Source organism: Psammomys obesus, unplaced genomic scaffold, assembly GCF_907164565.1.
Source record: "Psammomys obesus unplaced genomic scaffold, mPsaObe1.curated_primary_1811, whole genome shotgun sequence".
NCBI lineage: Eukaryota > Metazoa > Chordata > Mammalia > Rodentia > Muridae > Psammomys > Psammomys obesus.
This window is the reverse complement of record NW_026590715.1, coordinates 2566103-2579439: the sequence shown is the minus strand read 5'-3', so window position 1 is coordinate 2579439 and position 13337 is coordinate 2566103. Positions and strand designations below refer to the sequence as shown.

The window sequence follows — 13337 nt, the reverse complement described above, 5'->3', positions numbered from 1 at the left end:
AATATTTTAACTATTTCCTACTTGTTTTGACTGTTTTTCTTAGGAATGCTTACTACCAATGATATTCCAGAGAAAATTAAAATTGCTTAAGAACTCAGGGAAGAAAGACAATTCAATTTGTTTTCTAGGGACTTTCTTCTACTGTACCAGGGGATAGTTCCCAATGTTCTCCATGGTACTAGATTCTGCCTTTTCATCTGGCACAGACTCATCTTTTGCCAGACATCCAGGGCACTTGAAAAGAAGCTGGGCAACATCAGGGGCTTAGACTTACATGCATAGCCTGAGTTGTCATTTGACTTGTGCTACATTTTGTTAGATTCATCACCAGTCTCCTGCTTCTATAATAATGACAATAGTACCCTCTTATTTGAGGACTAATGAACTATATAGGCCAATGTCTTAATTCCTTTCATGTTAACTGTGATGAAACGTGTGACAGAAACAACTTATAAGAATTTTTTAGCTCAGTTTTACTTCAGGTTAATTCTCTCCATGGTTGTTTGTCCTTTGTGCTTGGGTGGGACGACCTCAAGGTAGGTGGAATATTTGGCAGGGGAGAGATATTACTTTTGTGGTTGACCAGGAGTCAGCGAATGTCAGGAAGCAACTAGAGCTAATACAGCTCCATGCAGTGACCCACTTCCTGTACCTAGGTCTGACCCCTGAAGTTTTCATGACCAGTTGAGGCCAAGCATTCAAACCATGAGCTTGTGGAGGAAAGTTCAGATTCAGACCATAACAGCTGGGTGAGCTACAAGCATGAGAGATCTGCAAGACTGACAATACCAAAACAAGGCAGAAACTACTAACATGATTTAACTTTATAACAATAAATGTAAGACTTGAGAAATGGTGCAGTTTGAAGTCAGTACCATTAGCAGTGGGAAGCCATAAGAGGCTGGGGAACAAAAGGGTGAAGATGAATAGAGCAACTGATTCTGATATCTGATTTTTTGTCAAAATGTGAGTCCTCCCTGGGCTTTACCTGGACAGCACTCCTCCCTCCAAGACAGAATTCCAGACCCTACCCAGTTAACACCCCCATTTGTCATGTGAACTTTTAAACACTTGGCATATGTTCACAGGAATATGACTGAATAACAGGTGGCTGCTGGTTGTTTTCAAATCCATGAAGGTCCAGGTTTGAGTCAGACCAAAGGCAGGGCCTATATATGCCTTGGCATAGTGCCCCTGGACTCCAATAGCTCATCCTCAATGCTTTGACAGCCTCTCAGTAGCAGAGCCAGGAGCTTCCTGGGGTGGAGGTTTAGTTCCTTGATATTTCCTTACGATTCTTCTTTTTGTCTATTCTTACAAGCCAGGACTGTCCACTAAGCAGGTGGCTACAAGCTTTCGGATGCAATTGCTTAGTGCTCTGCCACTGTAAGTTGTGTGCCACTGGACACATGTCTTTACCTTTCTGAGTCTAGCATTGCATTATCTAGAACCTGAAACACATATTCCCACAGGTAAAGCAAAAATACCTAGGAAAACAGGGAATATGCTGTTAGCTTAAAACTCAGGACTACATTGTGGGAGACAAAGGAACCCTGGGTGTCTTCACCCACATACTCAGTGAAGAGAAAGCCTATCCCCCTCTGTTTTAATCCTTGGAAGTGCCCTTAGATGACAACCATGGTAAACCCATGTTTCCAACAAACACAGGAAAGCCGTGTTTCCCACCGTAACTGTACCTTCATGGTTACTTGTAAGACAGCCACCTCCATAACTGGGTTGTAGTGCTTCTTGATGACATGACACAAGGTTGGTTCATTGGTGCTCAAACTAAGCTCTTTGGTTGACCTTTATTCTTCTTAACATTTGTTTAGGCTATAGACCTCCTGAAAATGTTATGTCAGGTATGTGCCCCTTTTCCAGGGTGTACACAATCCTGTGACCCAACTACCTTCCCCCAGTTTCCTAGAAAGCTCCAGGAAAAAGAGAACTTATGAACAGTCCCTGAGTAGAGATGCTACACCAATCTGAGTGGGCCCTGTAGAGTGGGCACCACAGATGTGCATAAAACAGGCCCAGGGCAGCCATCCTGGGGTATAACTTACAGAGGCCAGCTGCTGCTGAGTGCTGGAGAGAAAACAAAGCAGAGAATGGGAGAGGAAGTGCCAGAGATGGGAGTAGGGCTTTGAAATACAACACAGGGTGACCAGGTGACATTTATATCAAGACTAAAGGAAATGAGGGAGCTGGCCTGTTGGGAGAAGTGAATTCCAGCCCTAAGGAAGAGCTAGAGCAAAGGCCCTAAGGTGGGAAGACACCTAGCCTGTTGAAAAAGGGTTAGGAGGCCCTTGTGAGGCAATTCATGGTGAAGGAAGAGGCAGGGAGATATGTCCCACTTGGCCGTCAGAAGCCCTTCAGCTTTGTACAGAGTGCTTTGGTGAGCCAATACAGCATATTACACATCAGGAAGCAGAAGGGTCTACTGGAGGGAAGAACCTGGGCAATCTTGCTTCTGGAGTGAACCAGTAGGAGATGTGTTGTGAATATTAATATTTACTATTGATTTACTTTTAGTTAAGCAGCTGTTATTCCTAACCCAGCTGTATACCCAAATCACCACACAGAGACTAGGATTTATTTAATTAACCTAGAGCACAATGCTGGGTAATAGTTACTCCATCCTAAAACTCCAAGCCTGCATAGTTTCTTACCATTCATATTTCACCCATTATACTTGCTTTTAGTCATATCTTAGGTCCTGTTCATCTCTCCTCGTGGTTCAAAGTTCTCTCCTGCCGACTTCCATTCTCCTTTTTCTCCACTTGCTTCCTTCCCTCCTCTCCAGACCAGGACATCCCACCGTATTTTCTCCATTGCTCAGCATTGTGGCTGGTTGTTCTATTGACAATACAGAGAACAAATGGTGGCATGTTTACACAAATTTGAGACAGGTGATGCTTAGAATAAGCATCACAATGCAATGTCCAGGACTGAAACCAGATAGTGGGGTAGAGAAATCAACATTTTAATGAACAAAGGTAAATTGTATATGTTCCAAAAGAACATTATACTAACAGAGATGCAAGAGGCTGGAAACAGAGGATATCCACAGAGAAGCAGAGGAGACTGAAACTGTGACTTTGTTTTGAAGCCAGAATTTCTGTGGGACTGGATAGGGAGTATGGCTGAAAGAAGAATCATTGAAGCCTCCAAGGAAGTGGTGCTAGATACATTAAAGAATGTGTTGCCTTGAGCTGAGATCTTGAAATATGGCCTAGGCATGCTAGGGGTCCTAGATAAGTTGGATTCTTGGGTGATTTGAGATAACTAGTGATCTTTTAGGTAGTAATGCCAAGCAGTTAGCTTTAGGACAGGTACACAACTGTGACTTGTACTTCCCAAGATACTTTGGAAGAATGGTCATCACTTCCTTCCTGGGAGGAGCAGAGTTACATGGAATGTGTACCACTAGGAAGAGAGCTTCACCTTCCACCTCCTAGGCTAGAGCACATTTAAATGATAAAAGCCTGTAAACAATGCCCAAGCTGCCTTGATGGTTGGCTATCCTATTCCTTTTAACTCTGATTAATCAAATACTCTTTTTTTTTACCCCCAATAAAACTGGCCTTTTATTTTAAATTCGGCTCAACTGGATTTATTTTTTTTAATTTTTATTTTATTTTATTTTATTTTTTAATTACACTTTATTTACTTTGTATCCTCCCTCTAGGTCCCTCCCTCCTCCCCTCCCAATCCCTCCCTTCCTTCCCCTTCTTCATGCATGCCCCTCCCCAAGTCCACTGGTAGGAGAGGGTTTCTTTTTCTTCCTTCTGATCTTAGTCTGTTAGGTCTCATCAGGAGTGGCTGCATTGTCTTCCTCTGTGGCCTGGTAAGGCTGCTCCCCCCTCATCTACACAATGGAATATTACTCAGCAATGAAAACAAGGAAATCATGAAATTTGCAGGTAAATGGTGGGAACTGGAAAGGATCATCCTGAGTGAGCATTACCAGAAGCAGAAAGACACACATGGTATATATAGACTCATAGAGACATAATATAAGATAAACCTACTAAAATCTGTACACCTAAAGAAACTAATCTAGAGGGAGGACTCTGGCTAAAATGATCAATCCCCATCCAGAATGGCAAAGAGGATGGACATCAGAAGAAGAAGAAAACAGGAAACAAGTAAGGAGCCTCCCACAGAGGGCCTCTGAAAGGCTCTGCCCTACAGACTATCAAAGCAGAATCAAATACTCTTTAAGTGACTCCCAAGGTCTCTCAGCCATGGGAACCAAAGATGAGCGATCTCTCTGTGAATCCTGAGGGTACCCTAGATTGACTTCATTAGTAGTTCATAGCCTCTGCTGGCAACTGCAGGTCCAAAGTAGAAAGGATTAGACCCAGCTACAATGTATTCCTACCAACCTGCTAAACTGAGAAGCACTGCCTTGACCCACTGGATGGTTCATGCCGCCAGTATCTAGCATGTGTCTTGAGTGGGGGCCCAGACAGAGCTGGGTCGTCAAAGAACTTCAAAAGCTTAAAGTGGACTGTGTAGTGCCTAAGAAGTGCACCAGGGAATTTTGTTGTTGGTAGGGGTCCTAGAAGTTTTGACCCCTTCCCCCAGACTGTCTTATGTCTTAGGGCTAAGGAGGGAATGAAAGGAGGGGCTGAGTGGACATTAGCCCCACTCATTACGGCCTTGAGCTCCTTCCTGCAGGAAGGACAAGCTGCATGTTGCTAGTGCTTAGAGGCACTGCACAACCACAGCTCTAGCTGTGGGAGTAGTTGCTACATTACCCTGCAGTGCTCAGCCTCTGTTGCAACTGCTACTGCAGTTTCTGCAGCTGCTGCCGCTGCCACCAGGGATAATTCAGATTACTGACATGCCTGGGTCGGGTACTTGAAGAAAGGGAGGGAGCAGAGAGAGAAGTCGCCCAGCCTTAGTATTAGGGTAGAGAGCGCTCACTGATCCACCAGCAGTCTACAAGCAAGTCAATCTGCTGCAAAAGCTACAGGTGATGTTCCTGTGATCAACTCTGGCATAAACCTAGTTTGAGCATGGTCTTCGCTTGCCCTGGGCCCAGAGCAAAGAGAACAAGCACGCAATAGAGAGACTGTGGCCAGCGCGCCTGAGTTCCGAGATAAGCTTACTGGCAGCTAGGACAACAACCAGACTCTGAGCCAAGAACAAAAGGGGAGAGAAGAGGGAGTAGGGACACTAGGGAATGAGAAGGTCCCTTTGGACGTGTGCAGGGGAGGGGGGCTGTGGCGGTGGTAGCCTGTAGGCTAATAGCTGACACTTGAGAGCCTAGGACTCCACTGAAGTTACTGCTGGTCCGTTTGTTTTCCCATCCAGGTATGAACTGTTGTTGAGCCTACAGACATATTGCCTCCTTAAGTGGAGAGTGAGACCAGCGCCACCAGTGCAGCTGCCGCCCACTGCAGGTGAACGCCCCTACCTGAAGGAGGAGGGGGAAGCTGGCAGCACTGGTTTCAGAGTTAAGCTCTGCTGAGATTAAGAAGGGGTCTCCCTCCCTCTTTGCTTACTTCGTCACCATCCCTCTCTCCGATTATCTCTGTCAGTTTTTGCTTGGGTTCTGTCTGTCAGCCTCTGTCTTCAATCTCTAAGGCTAAGGCTGGAACAAACTCTCACTTTATTACCGTTGAATGATGGCTTTCCTGCTCACTCACTCTCAATATTCTGTCTGTCGGTAACCCTCACCAACTAGCCACCAGCTTATCCTGTTCCAAAGCTAACTGGAAAAGTCAACCTGAGACAGGTGGCTTTTGCCCTAGGCCCAGGGTCTCCTGTGACCCTCGAGTGGAGTGGCTCCATTAGATTATGACTGGGGTTACTTTCTAACCTTGCTGTTCCTTCTCCCCATCAGCGTACAGTCCAGTCAAGCCATTTGTCTTTGCTAATATAGGGCGCCCTTCACCTCCGAAGAAGCCTTCATACCCTTACTCTTTTAATTTCTCTGGTCTCTGCCAGCTGTCCCAGTAGCCATAACGGAGAAATGAGGCTGCCACTACGAATCTAGCCTGCTGTTCCTTTGCCTATTAAAATGTGTCTGGAGAATTTGGGAGGTCCCTTGGGCGACTGGTTCTTAGACTGCTTGTGGCTACATCCTGGTCTGGAAACCCTGTATTTCAAAGCTTAAGGCCGGTGGGGTCGCAGGCAGGGCAGCGCAGCTTCTCCTTTAAGACCGGAGCTGCTCGTCGCCCTGAGTGTGAGGGTGTGTGAGTGTGCGGCGTGCGTGTCTCCTCCTCCCTGAGTGACACAGCAGTGAGAAATGCCTATCAGTAACTTAAACCCCTAAACTCCACCTTCCGGGCGCGCGGCGCGGAGCCGGGCGGTGGGAATGGAGCGAGCAGATTGAGGCCGCCACTGCAGCGCCGCCAGCATGAACTTGGCCGCAAGCTGAAGCGGCGGGCGGCTGGCGGGCGCGGGGCCACCGGCCGCTAGCCAGGGGGTGATCTTCAATCCAGCTGGGCCATTCGGCGGGCGCCTGGGGGTAGGCTGCCCGTGCCGGCCGCCGCCCGCCCCTCTGGCTCTACCCTGGCTGCCGCTGGAGCTCCGCAAAACGGTAAGGGTGAAGGTGGGTGCGGGAGGTCCAACTGCTCGGGTGTGGGGCACTCTAGGGCGCACTTATAGCCCCCACTTAGAGTCTCCATCTTTGAGGATTCTGGGCCCCGGGATGCCGTGTGATGGGAGACCCCAAAGTTTGTTCTGAGCACACAGGCCCTCCTGGTGCTGGGGTTGGCTACCCCTTTCTCAGACTGGCCTAACTAGGGTGAGCACAGGTCTCAATGCCCAGGGTCTTTGGACTCTCCCTTCTTTTAGGTGCCCCAGAGGACGTTCAAACTGGGCGGAGGCAGCTGCATTCCGAGGACGAAAGGTATAGAGGGGTACAAGCTGCGCGGGCTCATTGGGCTACCTTAAGCTATTAGGAGGCACCCACTCCATCCCCACACCCCCGGCCACTCGCTCACTACCCAGGGTGTCATCAGAGACACTGTCTTCCCATGCCAGCTCCCCAAGTCCAGCAGTGGGTACTGGATGAGGAATTCCCCTCCCCAAACCGATTTGCTGCCTCAGAACAGAGTGTGGGGTGTGCGCGTTGTCCTATGCTTCCTCCACCGCACTTGCCAACTCCTCCTCATGAAAGCAGCCTGGAGCAGGGCTGGGGGCCTGAGGCAGCCTCTGCTGATTTCCCACCCTGCGTTCCCAGAGTCCCTATGCAGGAATTGGCGCTCCAGGCTCCCGGGCATTCTCTCAGCGGCAGAGCCGGCGCCAGGCTCTGCCTAGGGAGGGTGGGAAGCCCCCCGGAGCGCCGCCAAATACTTTTCTTGGCCACTTGGCTTGGCCAGGTTCCGTCCTGATGCAGTGAGTCCGAAGCCTGGAAAGCTAGCGGTGCTGTCTGATTCTGATCCGTGATTAAATTCGGACTGAGCGGACACTAATAGGATTACCCAGACTAAAAACTCGGCCCTAAAGCAATCGGAACCTGGGCAAACAGACGCGCCTCAATCTGGGGGATTCACTCCCCGCTGGGCTCCTGCAGCTGGGTGCGGCTGAGTCGGGCACCCAGAATGTGGGTGTGTGTGAGCTAGGGCAGGAGCTTCGAGTGGCTAGGAAACCTGAGGAGATTGAATTCCAGTTGCTGGGGTAGGTTGTCCTTGTTTTTTGGCAGTAGAAGGAACACCTTAGAGTAAGGTCCCCAAGCCAAATGTTCCCGTTGCAGGTAGCTGACCAAGGCCAGTTCTGGGACATTGTCTGTAAGGGCGAGAGAGCCTAGTCGAGGAGAGAAGGTCGTGCTGTAACAAAGACGCAAAGTCTCTGCCAGCCTCAGCAATTCTCAAAGAGTTTACTAAGGAGAGGGCCAGGGTCCTCCAGAGAAAACCTCCGCGGGAATCATGTCTCCCCCATCGGCCTTGGGCCATGGCCGCTACTCGTGTTCCCTGTCTGCGGTGGGCAGATGGGAGCATCACAGTGGCTTGGCCCAGTTTCTTGGCAGGCGCAGGCTCTCCCTCTGGTGCTCTCTGACCGGGTGGTGTCTACCATGCACCCACCAGGGCTTCCCGGCTCGACCACTGCTCTGGGCCCCTGGAGGCCGTGCAGCTTCTTTCCTTCTCTCCCTCCCACCTCTTCTTGTCTTTATAGATTTCCCCCCCGCCCTCCCACCCCCGCCGCCGCCGCCGCCAACAATCCGCTTTATAAAAAGCCCCTTTGTTTCCCAGGAGGCTGGAGAGAGGGAAGGGGAAAGGGACTCAGGCAGAGGGCGGGGGAGGCAGCCTTCAAGTAGCTTTGAGCCGCATGGGACATGTGTAGGCAATGGAGGAGGGGGGGGGTCTAGATTTTGAGGACCCTCTGTAGGAACCGGAGAAGTCACGGAAAGCTCTTGTTCCTTACATTCTGTATGTGCTTGTTCTGCCGGCCTTGGATACCCTAAATCCCTGCAGCTAAGACTGTCTGGCCCACTGCACAGTGAGCAGGCAGGAGCCAGGCTGGAGGCAGGCTAACGCTCAGAGGGGTGGGCAAATGCTGCAGGTTCCTGTAATGATAGGGCTTGGGCATAGGGGGCGCCCTTTCCTCGGTTTCGCTTTGCTTTGGGTCACCCCTCTCAGCCAAAAAATCTAGGGTGTTTGATGTGCCTGTAGGAGGCAGAGATATTGGTAATGGCTTGAGGGTTTAAGCACCTTGCAATCTAGTTCTTCCTTTTCCCCACTACCATCATATCCCCTACACACACACACACACACACACACACACACACACACACACACGACAGTTTTGAAACTCTGCAAGGGTGCCCTTTGTTTGAGGCATGAATTGAGTAGTCTCAGCCACATCTAAGGTAGTGTGGGACTGGAAGTGAGAATTCGAAAGTCACTAGGGTCCGCACTTTGGCCTGTTGCCTTTATACAAATACAGTGTCTAGCAACTAAGGGTGTCCATATTGCACCAGCATTAGGTTTTCAGCTGGACTGAGTATTTACTGAGCTCTGTCTCATAAACCTGCTTCATCCCAGCACCCACCAAATTTGTGGAATGTTAAGCCTGATGTTACAACTAACCTTTCACATCCTGTCAGCCTGCTTCCCCAGGCTTCTCCAAAATGGTCCACTTCTCTCCCCCTGAAGTTCCTCAGTGAAGATAAGGCTACTGTTAAGAAAAAAGTGACAAGTAAGAAGTAGGCGGGGCCTAACTCGAGCTGGTAGTTCTCTAGAGCAGTCCTATTCCTCTTGATCCCTCCCTGACTCCACCCCTCCCCCATTCCCCTTTAATCAGATGTTGAAGTCTTTGTAAGCATGAGTGCCCACGCTCTAATTCTTTTTTGCATATCTTTCTCCTGCTCCACTCCCATCTGTGTAGTGTGTTGTCCGAACATTTCTGGTATTTAGAGTAGGTGAAGTGGTAATCCCCTCCCCCACACCTAAAAGCATAAGAAAGTAATCAAAGGGTGAACTACTGGTTCTACCTTCTCCCCCTTTTGTGTATCTCTTCTGAAGCAAGATCATTGGAAAATAAAGCTGCTGATGTGTGAGATGGAACATATGGTACCTCCATAAGAGAGAAGCTGAAATGGCCTTGAACCTGCCGGACAGACCAGCTGTTTGCTGCCAGCTAGAGCAGCTAATCAGCTTTTTCCCCTTAAAGTAACAGCCCTCTTTTCTCTTGATGACCAGTAGTGTATTAAATAGCGTGTTCTTCAGTGGGGAAAGTGATGGCCTTCTATTTTACTTTGTACTTTTGCAGGTCTCTAGTGCTTTATTTCTGCTCTGGGGGCTACTTTACCCTCTAGCTATACCTCTCTCTAGTTTATGCATTTTTCCTCTGTTGCTCATAGTATAGCTTTGGAGGCGTGGAAAAAGAAGAAAGATGGAGCTGAGAGTTCCAGATCCCTGGCAGAAATGTATCTGCTTTGTACCTACTGGTGTTGGAAACAACTAGCAGTGTTTCTCCTCCTCTCTTTTAAAACATCTTAAGAGTTGAAGGACTTCCTTATAAGATCTCCTTTAAAACCATCCTCTTCCTGCTATGACCATTTTCAGTTTTCCTTCAGTTCAATGTGTGTGTGGGGGGGCAGTTTGGCGTTGGAAGAAAGGCTTTAGAAGATACAAGGAAATTCCATGTTAGGAAATCATTAGCAAAGGGTGACTTTGTCTGTTTTCCTGCCACTGACTCTGACAGTGACACAGATGTGTGGGTTGAAACAGGAACATCGTTGAATTTTTAGACTCAACCAGGAAATAGCCTGTTGCTACAGTTGGGGGGGGTGTTATATATTCACTGCATATTAAAATAGGAGATTTGCTGTTGCTGATCCTTTTCAGTAAGAAAAAGGAATTTTTAACCCCAGCAGCATACTTAATGCCACCCCACCCCCTACATTTTACTAGTTAAAGGCTTAAAATGAACCTGTTAGTGAAACATGCCCAGGAACTGCTTTACTGTTTAGGGTTGTGAGATAGACAGAAATTGATTGTAAACAAGTGGTTCTTCTGGCAGTAGCTGGACTGCTTCTTTCCTTTTAAAGGGACTTTGTATATGTAGTAAACATTTTCAGTTTCAATGATTCTGAATTTTCTTTGCCAGTGACAATATATGGCTGATCAGAACATTTGACTAGAAACTGGAAAACAGGCTTTTTCTTAAAAAAAAAAATTCTTCCTTTAATTAACAGAGGGATCTAGGGCAAGCTTTTCCCCCATCCTTGTATTTCCACTATAATTTCTGAATCTGATTCCCTTCTAGTTCTGAAGTATTAGGATTTATAAACAAAATTGTCACTTTCTGAGAAAATGAAATATCAAGTTCAGCCTTGTCATTGTGAAAAACAGTGAGATAAAGAAATTGGGCTAAGATTTTAAAAGGCATTGAGAAGAGGGGAATTAAATACAGCAGAAGGCCAATCAAACTAATATTAAAGTGGAAAATGTCCCCTCTCTTGTGTCTTTGCAAGTGTGAACTTCTAACCTAGAGTTATAGAGAAGGGGGCTTAGAGGCAACTCTGAGTGTCTCTTGTCCAGTGCTCTTTATACAGCCCTCTGGGGACTTATTGAGATGGCAGGCCTCCTAATCACTGTGTTGGTCTACAGATAACGGGATCTAAACTCTTTGAAATTAGACTGGCATATTTCCAGAGGACTCATTAAATATAGAGCAGATTTGCTGCCTTGCAGTTATTTTGCAAAGGTTAGAAGGACAAAAAGGCCTGCTATTCACATACACACATGACCCACTGGGCTATGGATTCCGAACTCGATGCCGAACCTTTTCTTAACCCTCCAGTTCCAAGGAATGTTTTTTGAAGAACACATTTCTTACTTCAAGGATTCAGCAACAGTGTAAGTATCTGCTACTGTCCTGCTTGATGTTAATATTGATTTTTTTTTAAACGGGTAGCAGTAGACATTATGAAGAAGGACCTTTTATCCTTCAGTTCTTTGGCAATTATTTTGCTGCCACAAATGTTGATATACACATAATGAATGTAACTTAAAAAAAAAAAAACAACTCCTTATCCAAGCAAAAAAAAAAAAAAAAAAAAAAAGCAGAATGTAGATAGAATGCTGAGAGTGTGAATAGACCATCTCAGGTATCATCAAGAGGGAGATAAATGATGGAGGAAAAGGAGCTGGTTATATGGTTCAGCACAATATCCCATCCTACACTTCTCACACCACCACCAGGGAGGGGTAACCTAGGCAGCACCAGTCAGCCAGACAGCAGGAAAGAAACACTGCAACACTTAGTAGGGACTGGTCTGATTTTTTACACTTTTAAAGAGCAAATCCTGAAACATCTTTAGGTCTTTGAGAATGGAATTTCACCAATGGAATATTATGGTGCATGTTTATTACTTGTTGCTAATGTTGCACCATTGTTCTAGCTATAAATGCAGCAAAGGAAGAGGAAAAAGCTTCCTGGAGCTGGGGGATCTTAGTCAAGGAGTTCCCCAATGAGGTGACAAAGAGCATATTATAGCATATTCATATACATCCTGTCTCCCACCCCCATTCTCAATTACTAGCCCAGAGCTGTTATCCCTGGAACATATATGCAAAGGGAACAGAGGAAAGCAAGAGTTGAGCTCCTTCTTGTTTGCCCTCTCTTCCCTCTAGTTGTTCTCTCTCCAGTCCTCTTTTCAGAGCTTCCTTAGTTTCCTTGGAGCTTCAGGTTTCCTCCTCAAATATGACCTCCCTAATTTCCAAACAACTGGACATGTTACAATCTAAGAGTCCACTGGGGAGAGGAACCCAGCCAAAGGCATTGGACTCCCTAGAGTGAAGGCTTCCAGGGACACAATCTAAGGAGGTCTTGGGCAAAAGAAGGCAAAAAGCTCTTTGCAAAATCTGTGAAACTTTCCTTGCTCTGATAGGCATTCTTGACCTTCCCTCGTTGCCTCAAGCTTCAAACATCCCTACTATCTACTCCTTCTTGTCCATAAAACAAGGACCTTGCCTGGCCCTGGAGAAAGTCCTAATTCATGATCACCTGATTCTTTCTTTTGATGTGGGATTAGCCAGTGATTCTTTTTATACTGTTGAGGTGTGAGATGCAGTCCACCTGTAGTTCCTTACTTGCTCTGGGTAATCTGGTGTCTGCTCTGCCTAATCAGCCATTGTATTTTCCTCTTTTTTTCCTATCACTGTAGGAGTACCTGGACACTAGACCAAAGGGATACCATTCTACTGATTTTAGAAGAGGTCAGACAGAAGAAGGGCCAAAGCTACTGAATGGATTGGCATCTGGGTTAGAATGGCCTTGGGTTGCACTTTCTATTTGGCCGGGGATGGGGCAGTGAGGGGCCAGGGATGCTTTACAGACTAAACACATGGCAATAGAGTGTGGTGCTTTGGGGAATCCAGAGTGCTCTGTTCAATTGGACCAAGCCCCACAGTGCTACATATGTCATCCATTCATAATTTTTTTCACTAGAATTTCAGCCTGAAAAAAAAAACACTCCCAGCTTCTTTCAGTGGCACACTGGCACCTCAGTTGCAAAGGATATTGGGGCCATAGGTCAGCTTACCTACTTGATGGCCCCAATTAGCAAGCTGACCATTGCCACTATATTACTATACACAATTATTAAAGAAACACCACCTCTCCTGAAGACAGAAGTGCTGGAAGATTGACCTTACTGTTGGAAGGTCAGTCCCTTGGTGATTTTACAGAAGAGGAAACTGAGGCCCAGAGAGCTGCCCAGCTTTTTCAGGGGATTATAGAAAAGCTGCCCAAAGGAGACACCTGCCCTCGATTTCTCAGGCATGTCCTTTTTCTCAGAAGTTTTAATAGACAGGTGGGTTTTCAAGGCAGATCAAAAGTAGTGAGAGGAGTTGCAGGGTATGGAAGAAGAGTGT

The 13337-nt window shown here is 47.0% G+C and overlaps 1 protein-coding gene across 4 annotated transcripts in view; it reads left to right on the top strand.

Annotated features, from left to right (window-relative positions):
- The first annotated feature begins 6328 nt into the window (after positions 1 to 6328).
- Mamld1 (mastermind like domain containing 1) overlaps positions 6329 to 13337 on the top strand; it is a 135635-nt gene continuing 128626 nt past the window's right edge. For 3 of the 4 annotated variants that reach the window (XM_055608786.1, XM_055608781.1, XM_055608785.1), the window contains exons 1-2: positions 6329 to 6553; positions 6811 to 6865. The gene's annotated coding sequence lies outside the window, so the exon portion shown is untranslated. The remainder of the gene's footprint in view (positions 6554 to 6810; positions 6866 to 13337) is intronic. The other variant, XM_055608783.1, reaches the window with a different exon arrangement.